The following is a 16,881-nucleotide window of genomic DNA, read 5'->3' as shown; positions in this document are numbered from 1 at the left end:
TAATATGTCAATAAGACTCCACATGTAACACCTAGAACCCTAGATTGTTGCTGGCCTTGAAACGTTATTATATATGATTTTTTTTTTTTATCATTGCAATAAGAAGTACTGTATATAAAATAATAAATGAACAATAAGTTAACATCTACCATACCTATACAGAAAACAATTAAACAGTTGATTGATTGAAGAATTTGATCACTTTCTCTCTTTTTTTTTTTTAAGCTATTTGATCACACTCATAATCCACAACGAGCAGACACAACTTTTACTTAAATAATGCCACACACTTGATGAGTACTATTACTATCTCATCTTTTACTGTGTTGTCATTCCGTACCTGCAGCTCTGTGCTCATATATCGTGCTAATTGTTGCATCATTCTCATAAAAGGTCTATTTCCAATATGGTTATTTTGCAATTTCTTTTCCGGTTCCAAATCATGTTGCATCACATGCTGGATAAAGGGGATGTGTTAGCTTCAGAACTATTCCAATCTTTGATGTTTTTGTTACTTTGCTTTCATACTTTTTTAATTACTTGTACTGAAAATTTCATTTATAAAATTCTTTTGTTTATGTTAGAAACCGGATTACATTTCAATTAATTTGACAAAAAATTAAAATCATTGGATATAATTTAAAAGGCCTAACCACTTGCACATATAATTTAGAATCCATAACAATATCAACTTATTTTAACAAAAATAATAACAATATCTAATTAATAATTTATGAAAACATAGATTTTATTTTCTTTTTTACTTAACTAAGTGGAAAATGCAAACTATATATATCACACTATAAAAACCAATTCCAGCTAAGAAAAAGAAATTCTAGTGACATGAAGACAAGGCATAAGAAATCACATACATGCTCCTTTGAATTCTTATTTTTATTGGCTAGAATTAATTTATTAAAAATTATATTTTTTTATGAGTATTTAGTAACTTTTTGATTTTGCAATCAATAATAATGTGTCAGAGACTATGCAATGTTAATTATTTTTAAATTTAATAGACAAATGAAAGAAAGGGGTAAAAAATAATGTTATTTTTGTATTTAGTAGAGAGATATTTTAAAAGGAATGTTATATGTTTTATTGTCAATATTCATCCATATATATTTTTTATATTAGTATGATATTGTTTATTTCGTATTTAAATTTTCATAAATCTACCTTTAATCATCACTCAAAAAATATTATATTAATGAATTAGGTGTATATTTTATAATCCATATTTCTCCATATATTCTAATGAGGTGGAAATTTTGGTTGTATTGCAACCTAAGATAGATAGATGGGCAGTGTATAAAAGCAGGATGCAAAAATATATGTTGGTAGATAGTAGAGGCTAAATGAACCAAGTGTGTAAGGATGACCAATCTCAGTTTCAGAGAGAATGGAAACTGAAAATGATGAAATGACTGAGATTACATTTTGAAAAAAAAAATGCTTTACTTTATTCACATTAACAGACTACGAGACAACAATGCTTTATTGCGTTGTCTTCGTCAAATGCCAACCAAAACAAGGACATGAATCGCCTTTTCCTTCGATGTTTCTTTGCTCGGCCCAAATCGTTGAAACAAAGATTAAATTTACCAATAAAAAATGTACACTTAGAGTAATTAATTAATTACTACCTACGATCATTTTTATATAATAAAAAAAAAGTTATAGTGTAAAAATTAAATAATAATAATAATAATAAAAAGTTATATTATAATTTATTTCTTATAAAAAAAATGAATATAAGGGTGTGTTTGTTTAATTTTTTTCTCATAAAAGTGCTTTTCTAAAATAAATTATTTTTTTATGTTATTTTAAAAAAAAATAAGTAACTTTCTATTTTTTTTAGAAATAACTTTTCTTAAAAGTACTTATTTAATTAAAAATATTTTTTTAAGTTTAAACAAATGGACTCAATTGTTTAGCTACTTATATCATTTAAAGGTTTTTCACAATAATTTATCAAGTTAGTAAATAAATAATTTTACTCTTCGTTTATAAATATAATTATATTGTTTCTTTACTCAATTAATATTTTCTCTCTTAATTGAAGAGAAACCAAGAAATAAAAATAAAAATAATTTTTTAAAAAGAAAAAAAAAGGGATTCTAGCCACCGAAGTCTAAAATCAGATTAGCCCTTTTTCTTTATCTTGTTCCTCTCTATTTGGTCAAACATACACATGAAACATTTTTGGTTTTTTCTGCTCTTACTCCTCTTGCGTGGATCATTTTTATTAGTTGGGTTTTATCTTTTTTTGTTGTCCCACAAACACACCCGTTGAATCTCATTATCACTATCATTGTGGTTCATTACAACGAGTAACACTGGTCCCAGCATTCAAAGACTAGTAGCTCAATTTAATTTCAAAGTCATTTAATTAAGAACGTACTCTCCCATTTTAATCTCCACGACTTTCGAAACTTTGAACAAACAAAAGTAACAAGTAACATGCACATGGATAGATTATGAACCTCACAAACACACAATGGTACAAATAGAAAGCCTAGACACCTTGTAGGGATGATCAAAATCTTCATCAATATCATCGTCTAAGTCTTCATCCTGCAATGAAGGGCTAAAACGCTCACACTCTCCTCCATGGAATCAAATTATCTCTACTAAAACCTAAAATTATAAAACTTTTAATAAAAACAATCTTTAACTTTATTTTTTTATTATTATCTATGTAAAAACATTTACACTATTAATCAATTAAAAATTATGATTACCATGATTTTGAAAAGAGTTATTACAATTTATAAAAATAAACAAATTTATTATATATTTATATATAATAGATCAGGTGACAGTATAAAATTATTTGTATGCATAAACTATTTTTTCATAATTTTAATCAAATATTTTTTAAATTAAAAAAATCAAACAGATCTAAAAATCTGTATACCATCTAAAAAAATTTAGAAGTAGTAAAGAAGATTTCAAGCATGCCCTAACCCTTATATCAAAATTCTTAATATTTTGAGCTAACAATCGAAAATAATGTCTTTTTAAACTCTCATTTGTTCTTACATATGTGATTTTAGCTATTTTTTTTTTATTTGTTTCTAATAATGGAGTTGTAAAGATGGACAATCTAGTGAGCTAAGATGTAAGAAGCAGGTCAAGTATAGAGCTGAGCCATTTTTTATATGGGTCACAAATTTGTTGTCCCATTTGATTTTGTTGACCTGACCAGTCAAGTTAAATTTACTCATTTTATTTTATTTTTGCATAATTTTATATGCATTTTTATAAGAAAATAAATAAATAAAGTATTGGAGTAAATAGAGTTGGTATTTTTTTAGTCTAAATTTTTTGGTCTAATTAAGTCTGTTAGTTGAGTCAAATTGACCCAATTCTTTTTTTATTCAAATTGACCTAATTTTTTCAAATCTTAAATTAAAGAATTTAGTTTGGCCAAACCTATTGAACTATCATATTATCTTGGTGGACTTAAACCAATTTTGACAACTATAGTTTCTAAGTATGTTTTAGTTTAAAAATGCATCAAAAGTGATATGATTTTAGTCTCTTCTTAAAATATATTCAAAAAACGTGTTTTTATTAAAATGTAAGAGCTCAAATAAATAAAATTTTATAAGAATTTAAATATTTTGAAAGAATAAACTATTTTAACACTTTAAATAATCATTCCATCCTGTTATTATACATTTAAATGAAGACAATTTTTTTTCTTTCAACATTTGAAGAATTAAATATCTTTTCGAGGGACTAAAGTTAAGAGAACCTTTAAAAGTTTGAATAGTTAGTTTAATATAAGTTTAATTAAAAAAAATTCAATTTATTTAATTTGATCTATTTATTATTAAAACATTTAATTTTTTTAAACAATACAATATAATTATTTTTTGTCCAATTAAGATTAACTATTTACTTTTTCTTTGAACTGTCATTATCAACTCCCTGCATGCTTTGTTTTGTAGCTTAGCTTTTCTTTGTTACACTGTGACTGAGATAACATCTCCACAGTTGGATAATTCATCTCATTTCTTTTCTCTTTATATATCAATTCGAGATTAAAAAATATAAAGAACTGTTGAAGAAAAATCCTTCTAATGCTTTTGCTTTTTCGGATCTTTACGGTGGAAATTAGATTCGATCACTTTTCTTTTCTTTTAATAATAGTATCCAATTTAACCCAAAAAAAGATATTCTAGAATTAAGCAAAAATGTTTCAAAGACAAGTGACGACAGAAACGTCATACCTTGACGTCAGAAGAACACTTATTGGACCTGTTGTTTCGTAAGGGTTCAAGACTGGTCGATCCTTCACTCTTCTTCCATTACAGCCCATTATGAATACACAAAACCCAACTTGTCATTCAACAACAACAACAACAAGAAATAATATGCACATAATGTCGATATTTTGAACTACATTTTTTTTAATCTTTCACTATTTATCTTAACCAAGTTATTATATTGTTTTAAAAACTGGACTAGTTATCAAATCAGTCATGATAATGAGTCATGGTCAAATTGATGAGTCCCTAATTCAATTACATGATTTAATCTCTATTAAAATTTTAAGAAAATATTTATGTTATATATATATTTTTTATATTTAAAATTTTTAATAAAATTTATAACACTTTAAAGAAATCAAAAAGAAAATAGTTAATATAATACTAATAAAATAATCAAATTATAAATTGATTAAACTATAATTAAAATATAATTTTAAATAAAAAATTTATTATATCAATTTTTTAAGTAAATTATATAACAACAAAGGAGCATGTTAATTTAATAGTCTCTAAAATGTTGAATAATCACATTTTCTTAAAACTTCATTTCACTAAGATATACATATATATATATATATATATATATATATATATGAAAAGTATTTAACTCGTACAATTATTATATAAATGATGTTGACCAAAAGTTGTATCTTTTTTAGTGCAAGAAACCAATTTCTTATACCAACTCGCGGGTTGCTGGTCAACTGTTAAATTGGTGGGGTTTCAAAAATTTCAATCGGGTCAATTGCATAAATAATCCATAATTAGTCTTGGACTAATTGTGTCACCGGGTTCTGGTGCGACCAGTTTAACCGACCAATTTGAATCAATTTTTATAATTATGTTATATGTTTTTATTCATTTGATGAGAAAATTATTTTATTTATGTATCACTTGGTCGATAGACGATCAAATAACCTATTAAATCATTTTGCCTTCTTGACTTACGACTTTTGAAATTTATGTATCACTGGGTCAGAAATTGGTCGAGTTTTGTCATTTGAAGCAGTCTAGAATTGACCCTCCAGCTGGTAAATTTGACCCATGTTTAGGCCTAATCACATTTATGAGACACCTAGACACATGTTTAGGCCTAGTCATATGAATCCACTACATATACCTCGGTCGATGACTGAGATATTAAGTAGTACGAATCCTAACCTTTGTGGATACATCACTGACTATCGAACAACATTAACTTACCACCTTTTCTCTTATGACTTAAAATAGTAGATTTGAGTTTAACTCAATCCTACAAAATTTGCTTGTAATACACTCCCTCACGTCTAATATTATTGGGTTAGGATAAATGGTAGGTGACCCTTTTGAATGATCTAGGGTAACTCTGATACCGTCTTAGAATAGTGAATTTGAACTTAACTCAATCCTACAAAACCAGCTTGTAAGGTAATGCTTATGTGCAGCGTAATTTTATGAGAGTGGACAACAGATAGCAGGATGTTACATTATTTAAAGTAGAGCACACAAATGAGGGAAAAGAGATAAAATGGATAGGCGAGAGAGAACTTACTTTACTTTAAATGCTTTGATAATAGGTACTATAACCTATTTCCAAAATAATTTAGATATATACGAATATAATGTTTTTATTAAATTATTCAAAAACGAAAGATATACATAATTTATTTTAAGTTTACTTGCACTTTAAGTATCTCATATATAGTAATTATGTGACTTTGATATTGTAAGTTTTATTTACACTAATTGAATCCTTTAAGTTTTGCAATTTTAGTTTTGGCATAAAAAAATTATGTAGAGTAAATGATCAAATTAATCCTTGAAATTGTATGTCACTCTCAATTTAGTTTATACTTTTAATGAATTTTAAAAATAAAAAAAAACAACTGAAAATGTAATATGTTACTCACTTAAGTTATTTTGTTAAATAAACCTTGATATTTTAAACAAAAATGTCTATATGACACGATAGTGCCATGTAACATATATGTGATATATATGTGAGATAATATGTGTCACCTGACATATATGTTTCAAGTGACATATGAATATAAAACACTATTATTTTAATTCATGAAACTATAACAGTATGTTATTTTAGTTTCTAAAATTGTAACTCAATCTTACTTCAGTTTCTAAAATTTTAACTTGATGTCACTTTATTTCCTAAAAGTTGTCATAATTTTATTTTAATCAACTTTAGTTCCTGAAGGATGAATATATTTATCATTCTAATTACAATATTAATTTAATTATCTATTTATTGTGAAAATATTTGAGTCATAATTACTTAATTAAAATAAAATTATGATAATATTTAGAGACTAAAGTGACATCAAGTTAAAATTTTAGGGATTAAAGTGATATTGAGTTACAATTTTAGAGATTAAAGAGATATAATTTTATAGTATAGTGGATTAAAATGATAATGTTTTATAAATTGTATGGCACATGAAATATATGTCACGTGACATACCTACATGACAAGTGTCACTTCAAATATATACCAAATATATGCCAAATGGTACTATTATACTACTTAGGCAGTTCTATTTATTAAAAAATGGAATTTATTTAACTAAACAACTTAAATAAGTGACATATTATATTTTTGTAGACTTTTTTTTTAATTTTATTAACATTAGGGATGTAACGACCCGCCACGGTCTTTACACTTAGTGGAATCGCACTACAACTAGTTAACTAAGAGAATATTAAACTGGATAACACATACATACAGGCATAAATATAAAGATCAAAATAATTAAGTTTCTGTATATAAAATATAGCACCATATATGTACAGTCATCCCAAAATATTCCTTAGTGCCGGTCAAGCACATACAAAAAAAATGTTACCCAAAATGGTAACTCAAAACACGAGACTCAGCTCCTCGTCTCGCAACGATCACCTCTACTCCAAGCTATCCCTGACCTGCTCCCATACCAAGTATGATCATCGCAGTTCCACCACATGGAAACAAAAGGGTAAGCTAGAATTCAAAAATCAAAAATACAAGTACAGAATAAAATCTATACCACACATGCATCCCAAATCCTGTCCCTAAGGAACCTTTCATTTCAATCAATCATTCATTCATCAAACATGAAGTCAAACACCACACTTCATCATATTAATAATCATGCAATAAATGCATCTCATGACAGATATCAATGCATATCAATCATCTAATGCATCGTCACGCATACACCTAGGAGATCTCCATAATAATAGAGTTGTATAAGTGACATTTCATCCTACCGAAACCACCCCAACCGTTTTCACGCCCAATGCGCCCGCTCGGTCACAACTAAACAGGATATATAATCCTCACTCGGGTTTACTCGGATGATGTCACTTACACAATTGGAAGTCCAGATCTACCGTCAGGTATAGCACAGCTGGGTACGGGCTTACCACGACCTTAACATGCATTAACCAAGTCAATTGTGGAGTTCGCCCACCGACTATCTGCAAGGATCCACGCACCTTCCCGAGTACTTGGTTAAGGGAATAACCCTCGATCTCATACCCCGCTCTAACACTAGCTAAGGACTTAGAGGAGACTCATCCAACCCAGTGGCCTATCTGAGCACCACTCTCCCAAATTCGGTGGCCTCCCTGAGCACCACTCTCATATATCAGTGGCCTATCCAAGCACCACTCTCAAGAGACTCTATGTGAGCTTTTCCAGTTCAAAAATATTTTTCCTCTCCTCAAGTCCTAGGCTAGACTCATGCCATAGGCATCACATGCAATCATGCATCATACATCATAATGGTCTGCCCACCATCATGATCAACAATCATACACATGTCATAAGACATCACATGCAATAATGCATCATACATCATAAATCATTATGATCAATAAACATACTCATATCATATTCAACCACTCATACGTATCATCACAAGCATACATATGAATCATACCTCACCATACATCATATATCATACATACATGATCTAAACTTCGACTTTAAACATGCATAAACATCAATTTAAATTAATTATTTATAAATATAATCACGATCGGCGCAGTCAGCTCGCGCCTAGCCTAACACCAACCCAAGAGCTCTAAGCTCTTCCACGCCTGACGCGCTCAACCTGCGCCCGACCTAAACCTATTTAAAGAGTTCAAAACTCCCATCCAAACTAACAAATTCAACCACATGCAAACAATCTAGCTTCCCTTACCTGAAGATTGGCTCAGATAGCCAAAAATTGAAAAAAAGTAAAATTTCCCTTCGAGGCTCAACTCTGAACTTCAATCCTCCCAAAACAAGCTTTCTAATCTGAATTTCAAGAAAAGACAGAATGAGTTATTGATCTAGAGGAGAAAAGGAGTTAAACAGAGAAATTTTGGAGAAAAAGGAGCTCACTGACCTAGAGACCTTCTCTCTAAAACTTCTCTCTAGAACCTCTAATTCTCCTCACAGCCCCCTCACCCCTATTTATAGGCAATCCGGAGTGGCCAGAATGACCTGTACCGATACCGGATCGGCCCGTTCTGAACTCCCAGATCACGCACAAAAATCCACGCCCAGAACGGCCCGTTCTGAAATCAGAACAGTCGTTCCGAGACTCATCTGAAACGGCCCGTGCTCCCTCCAGAACGTCTCGTTCTCCTTCCTAGAACGGCCTGTGCTCCTTCCCAGAACGGCCTGTTCTCAACTACAATATGTAGTTCAATTCAGTAGTTTGGAACGGCCCGTTCCAGTTTGGAAACGGCCCATTCTAGGCTACTGAATCAGCCTCTTTTTTTTTTTTTTTTTAACAAAGTTACAAGGGATTACATTAAAAAATAACATAAAATTTCAAAAACTAATTTAATTATTTATTTAAATAATAATATTACGATTTTGATCTTCCATCAATCTTTTATTGATAATTAAAATACTTTTATTGACTTGTCACTAGATAAAAACATATGATATGATAGATAAAATGTTACTTATAATATGCTAATATAATTTAATTACACTTTTGGTTGATAATTAAAGTGTTCAATATTTGATGCAAGATGCGTAGAAAAATTAATAAAATTGCACAATTATATATATATATATATATATATATATATATATATATATATATATATATATATATATATATATATATATATATATACACCTCCTCATATATATATATTAAAAAAAATGATTCACACACTTTTAATATATATATATATATATAATATTAAAATTGTTAACCATTTTTTTTATCTTTATTTTAATAAAATCATTTTACCTTCAAGTATATATAAATATTTGAATTATTTTTAATTCTTTTTAACTCTTTTTTAACATTTTTTTTTAACTTCTACAACTATCTCATTTTTACAGTTATCTCTAGTTTCACTCACAACTCATGTAATAATCACTCAGTATATTTTTGAGAAAATGTAGCCCTTATTTGTTAGATGTTTTTTACCCATCTTCTTTATTTCTATTTTTTATTAGATGTTTTTACCCCTTAATTCATACTATTCACATTCTGGCATTAAAAAAATCACGGAATAAAATTATTTTTTGAAATCTAAACTTGATTCTAGGTAATTTTTCTTCAAAATCGTTAAAAATTAAATATATAGAAACACAAATATGTTTATCAAGTGTTGCTGTCTTTATTATACGCGTGGACTGGAGACATTCCCAATTTCCCATTATGAAGGCCAAGGACTGTGTCAGCCTTAAATCCCACAACAACCAGACCGTGTCCGCCTTCAATCCTAACTCCAACCATCATAGTGTATTTTAATACTAATTTAAGATTACGTTTAATAAAAAACTTGCATTCTAACACATAAAATATTTAAAAAAATTAAATTTAAATATATTTTTAGTCTCTCAAATTTAAAATTAATCTTATAATTCTTATAATTTTAAAAAAAATTATTTTAATTCTTAGATTTAAACTTTTTCAAAAAATTATTTAATATTATAATATTAAATCTATTTATTAGTATTCCTATTAATAAAAACATCACATTAAACTCAAAAAATAATGCATAATTGTCTCAATTTGTTACTTTTATATATGTTATTAGTAACATGAAGAATTAAAATAATTTTTTTAAAAATCATAGAAATTAAACAATAATTTTAATTTTAAGAGACTAAAATATATTTAAATAAAAAAATATATGAATGTAACTTTTTTCAATCTAATTCTCAAACACCTATAATCTTATGAACTTGTAGTATATATGATGACAAAATAATAATAATAATAATTATTATTATTATTATTAATGAACATAAATTTTTTATAAGTTAATATATTAGAATAAATTAACTTTACCAAAAAAAATTATTTATATAAGAGATATTACTAATGAGTTATTGATTTTGAGCGATATTGAATTTAATTTTTTTAGATAAAATTTGAAGTTTCAATTTTACGGATAAAAAGATGTGTTAGGAGTAAAAACTTTACTAAAGATGAATAGTTAGATATTTTTAAAAAGACTAATATTAATAAATTTATGAATATTTTATATTAATAATATAATTATAAAAAAAATTACCTCAATTGTGCTATTGCCCATTTTAATATACGTGGTGTTTTTTTATATCATAAAAGTGTTTATGATACATGATTTTGGTCATTATTCTAATGATTACAAGTTAGTTTGGATAATATTTTTTTAAAAAAAGTAAAATAAATTTCTTTTAAAGTAAAATTAATTTATACATAAGTTAAGTTTTCTCATATTAATTTATTTATAAATTAAATTCTAACTTATAAAAATAACTTTAGCCTTTTTATAGAACTAATTTTAGTCTATAATTTTTTTTAATATTTCTCTTAAAATTATTTGTAAAAGGTTTGTTTAAACAGACTATGAACTAATAATATGCTGAAGTCGATCCAAATCGATGAGTCACTGTAGTCAATTTTCTTATAAAATTAAAACCACATCATAAGTCATGCTATGTCAGAGACGAATCTTTATGAAGCATATTTATATTTAGAAACTCCTTAAAATATAATGGTTAGAGGAAAATGAATTGAGAAATGCGCTGTTTTATTTTTCTTTTGTAACTCAAATCATGAAGATGCCTCACATAATTAACAATTATTTTATGCTCAAAGGTTGTAGCTCAAATGTACGGAGTTTTATCAACAACAATTTAATATTGATGAGTCGAATATCATTTCTATAGTTGTTCACGTGTTATATTGTGGATTGCTTGTTGGAAATTTTTTTGATTTTCAGGTGAACTGGGCGAAATCGGGTTTTGCATAAATGTAGAATCTGATACAACGTCGAGCATAGGGGTGCGAAGTTCGACCCATTTAAGGTCCGGTCCGTAAAACTCGTGTTTTATACAGGCCGGATAAGTCTGGTTTATAAAATAAATGGACTTATTTTTTAAGTCTGTATCCGGCCCGCCAAAATTCGCGGCCTAAATAATGGTTCAAAAAAATAAATTTTTAAAAAATAAAAATACATAAAATTAGAAAAAGAAAAAATATTTTTTATTTATAAGCTAAATTTTATCATATTAAAATTTATCAAAAGTTAAAATAGTTTAAAATACTAAATATTAAAATATTAAAATAAAAATAATTACAAATACTTAAATAATAGTATCAAACTTTCAATAATAAAAGCATCAAAATATCATAAAAGTAATTCAAATAACAAATACCTACCAACTAAACATAATTTTAATGTCATAATAATTTAAAAAATTAAATACACAACTTAATATTAAAATCATAATATTTAAAATATTAATTAGTGAAGTCCGCAGACTAGCCCGCGAGCCCGCGGATTAAATCAGCCAAGTCTGCGGACTTCACGGGTCGGGCTCAAAAATTAGATATTGTAACGACCCGGCTGGTCACTACACACAGCACAGCACACTAGAAACACCGCACAGAAAAGAACAAGTGTATACATATAGAGTCTAGAATATACATATACATGATCCAATCTGAACAGAGTTAAAGTGTACAAAAATACAACCAAGTGTTACTACCCCAAGTAGCTCAACAACAAAATAATCACAAAGAGATCAGCTCCACCGGTCCGCTGAAGACTCACCACTAGTCACCCACCTATCCCTGCTCTGCTCCCATACATAGTATGATCATTGCAGTCCAAACATCATGGAAACAATAAAGGGTAAGCTAGTGTAAATAAAATCAATATACATATATGCATAATATGATGATAGAAAACAGCTACGGCTATCAGCATATCAGCATTGCTTATACCACTCACAGCATACAACATTCTCAGCACCGCATTGCGGCAATATCAGCACTGCTTAGCAGCAATAACAGCACCACAATAGTGGCTATAACGACACTGCTTAGCGGCAACAACAACACCGACTTAGCGGCTATAACAGCACCACATATGTGGCTAATAACAGCACCGACTTAGTGGCGATAACATCATACAGTTCAGCTAGCACAACATAGCACAGCACAGCACAACACAGCACAACAATTCAACACACTTATTACTCACAACTCAGCCCAACATTCCATAGTACCACAAGACTATAACTCAACTTTTTAATTCATCGATCACAGCCCAACTCAGCACAACATTATACCTTTAATATAGCTAAACATTATTTTCTCAGCCTTATCACCTAGTCAGCACAGCATATTCATCAAGTTCGGCCTAGTTCAGCATATAACAACATTGATTATCAACCTCAACAAAATTCAACAGCTAACAGCATGTATAACCATATCTCCTTGTGCGCCCGGCGCACTAGAGGTCACGCCCAGCGCGGCTCAACTCGAGAGCACCAGGGGCCAGCGCGCCCAGCGCAAGAATACTCGCGTCCAGCGAGACTCAACCCGAGAGTCCAAGACTCTCACGCGCCTGGCGCAATTCCAATTGCGCCCAGCGCCTGCCAGGCAAAGACTCTAAGGAGTCTCATACGCTCAGCGTGGCCTAACCCGCGTCCAGCGTGGGGAAGGCAGAGACCTACCAAGGTCTCGCGCCCGGCGCAAATCACATTGTGCCCAGCGCTCTCTTGGCAGAGACTCCCAAGGAGCCTCCACGCCCAGCGAGCCCAAACGCGCGCCTAGCGCGGCACCAGAGTACCCAAAACATGTCACCCTTGATATCGCGCCCGACGCAGCTCAAGTCACGCCCGGCGTGGGCCAACCAGAGACTCCCATTTGCAAGCTCGCCCGGCGCACACAGCTTTGCGCCCGGCGGGCTTGCCTAAACAGAGTCCCCTGGTGGTCACGCGCCCGACGCGAAGAACAGCGCCCAGCGCGAACTCAGCAGCAACTCTTCCCAAGTTCGAAATTTGTCCAAATCCTGCAAAACTTAACAGCAAATCCACATGCAATCCAGCCAAAAGTTCTCATTCTCATCAAATGTCAATAAAAACGCCTCATTTTCAACATGCAAACACAATTCATTAAAAACCCCAAAATTTTCTTCAAACCCCGAAATCCCCTAAAAACCCCATTTTCACCAAATCAGCCTAGAACCATCACTCATCCGCAATCACAATGAGTTCCTAGACTCATTTCAGCCAAAAACGCAGCAAAACTAACTTCCCTTACCTCAGTTCGAAGATCCGAGTTTCCGGGAAGGAGACAAGCTAGAACGGGGAAGAACGGAGAAGAGCTTGAACAAACGGCAAAAGCTTGAGTTGACACGGAGGAGAAGAAGAAGTCTGAACCCCTACTCAGCGACAACACCTATGGTTTCCAAGGGCAAGAGTTAGGAGAGTGAGGAAGGAAAATGAGAGAGTAGAATGCGGTTCAGCCAAGTGAGTGAGAGTAAAAATGGTTAAGGGTAAAATGGGAATGCAAAATGGGTAGGGTCTCACAGATATAGTCATACGGATTTGAAAAAAATGGGCCCGTTATCCGCGGACCTACAGACCGGTCCGCGGACCCGGGTCCGTCTACCCACCCCTGACTCGAGCATGCCTTCAAGGCACTGAGCGTAGTTCCAAAAGAGAGGCCTCTGTCTCACTCACATTGGGTGCATGATTGGTGGTGTCGGATGTGAAGAGAGAGACTCATCTCAGGTTGGAGTTGCACTGAGCGTGGATTGAATGATACTGAGCGTGAGAAGATAAGCTAGTCTTTGCTTGGGTTCATGCTAAGTGCTAGAGTGTGTGACGTCAGACGTAAGTCAGGCAGAGAGTCCTCTACCTGATTAGGGTCAGGCGTGGATGTTGTCACGCTAAGCATGGGAGTGTGGGGCACTTTTTGCCTTAATCACGTTAGGTGCAAATGATGCAATGCCAGGCATGGACAAGACAGGGAGCTCCCTACCTCGCCCGATGTCGGGCGCCTAGTGAGTGGCACCAAACGCGAGATGTATATGATGAAAAGCTACTTGTTTAAATGGCTTGTGTTGACTTCCTATCGTTGTTGCTTAAGACATGAATGTTGTAAGACGTATGTTATTATGTTGTTTAAGTTGATATATTGAAAGTTGAATGTTGCATAAGTTGTATGTTGTTAAAACTAATAAGTTGAATGTAGAAAGATGATAAGTTGTTAAGTTGTTAAGCTATAGATATGTGAGTTAGATGCATATCTTAACTACGATACATAGAAACTAGAAGGGAGTAAAAAATGTTTTTGAACCTAATATCTCATTATGCATATATATGTTGCGATGCTCCGAGAGCCTGGTTGAACCCATCAATTGGTAAGTAGGCCACTAAATGGGTAAGTCGTTCTTCAGTTGTCTCCTCTAGGTTCTATGTGGTATTCGTGTGTGGGCAAAATCGAGGTACACATGTATGAAATGGCCAATCGAGTAAAGAATTGGGCCGGGGACATTAGTCTCTAACCTAGTATCAGAAGGTTGTGGTATTTGAAGGGTAGTCGATGGACTAACCCCATAGGTAACTTAGTGTTGCAAACTAATGTCGTGGTAGGCTCATATCCAAATTGTTCTATTCCGACATAGTACCATACTTTCTTGTTTAATTAGTGAAACATGAGAAATCAATCTAGTTTATGCTAGCAGTTATTTTTAGCCTTGTGCTAGCCATTGTTTTTTGCCTTAGTGTCGATCGTTGTTTATGGCCTCAGTGTCAACTGTTGTAATTCGGTAGGGTCAAGTTACTTAAACTGCTCAACCTAAGATGTAGGAGATTTCCATAGTTGATATATGTGATGATGCATTAGATGATGTAAATGCATATATGTTGATATGATGAATATGTTGTGTGAAGATAAGATGTTATGATGAAGTTGTTTTGTTGTAAGATGAAATGTTTTAATATAATGATGTTTTCAAGAAGTTGTTATGTTGAGTTCTTTTTCACTAGATTACCTTATTTTTCCTTGTGGTTTGAACTACGATAATCATACTTGGTATAAGAGTAGGACAAGATTAGTTGAGTGACGACATTGTGTTGGAGGATAGTCACATTGGAAGTAGCTAGTTCAGTTGTTGAGGACTACTCTAATGTAGTCGAATTTTATATAAACGTTGATTGACATTAGGTTTATTTTGCAATTGGTATTGTATTTTATATATATATATATATATATATATATATATATATATATATATATATATATGTATGTATGTATGTATGTATGTATATTATGTATATATTGGATACCAATTATTAGTTGTAATATAAACTTTAATTATGATGTATGTTGTTTAACATTTTGTTATGTTGTAACAATTCAATAGTTAGTGCAGTGACCTGTCAGGTCATTACATTAAACACAATACGATATATAATATTTAGATACAATGATTATTTTAAAAATTAGAATACAAGTACTATAGTGTGTATTAAGTAAAAAAAATTATTATATTCTATATTTTATTATTTTTTTACACTTCATTGTGTTTTTAATCCTTTAAGTATTGAATTAATTGTGCGATTTTGATCTCCAAGATTTTAATTAAGCAATTTTAGTTTCCTATGTATAATAATTGTGAAATTTTGGACCACTAAATTTTAATTAAATAATTTTAGTTTATAAAATATTGTAATTATATAAATTTAATCTCTCTGATTAAAAATATAATAATTTTATAATTATATAATATATATACATAATGTTTTAAAATTATATAGTTGTTTACTTATGTAAGTTACATATATTATAATTTTTATCCATGTATCAAATGATATATATATATATATATATATATATATATTTACTTATTATTAAATAAATATAATTTATATTATTAGTATTATAATATTATTAATAAATTAATATTAATAATTTTATTAGTATATTTATATATAAATTAATAATTTTGAAAATATAAATTATTTTATATTAATATATTTTAAAAAATATAAATATATTAATTAGAAGAAAGTTAATTAAAAATATTGAGAATTCATTTTATCCATTAGTGTTGCATAAAAAAAGTATTAAATTTTTAATGTAAAGACTAAAATCTCACAATTGTAGTAAATAAATGACCAAAACTATTTAATAAAATATTGAGGGACAAAAATTGCACAATTATAATATTTAAAAGATTAAATTATTCAAATAAAATTTAAGAACTAAAATTATACAATTATAATACTTGAGTAACAAAATGTGTTTAAACATTTTTTAAATAATTTATTTATCTTAGACTTGATATTTATATTAATTTCTCAGCATTGTTATATTAT

Source organism: Cajanus cajan, chromosome 2 (genome assembly GCF_000230855.2).
Source record: "Cajanus cajan strain Asha chromosome 2, NIPB_CcT2T_4, whole genome shotgun sequence".
NCBI classification, from domain to species: domain Eukaryota; kingdom Viridiplantae; phylum Streptophyta; class Magnoliopsida; order Fabales; family Fabaceae; genus Cajanus; species Cajanus cajan.
This window is presented reverse-complemented; position numbering follows the sequence as displayed.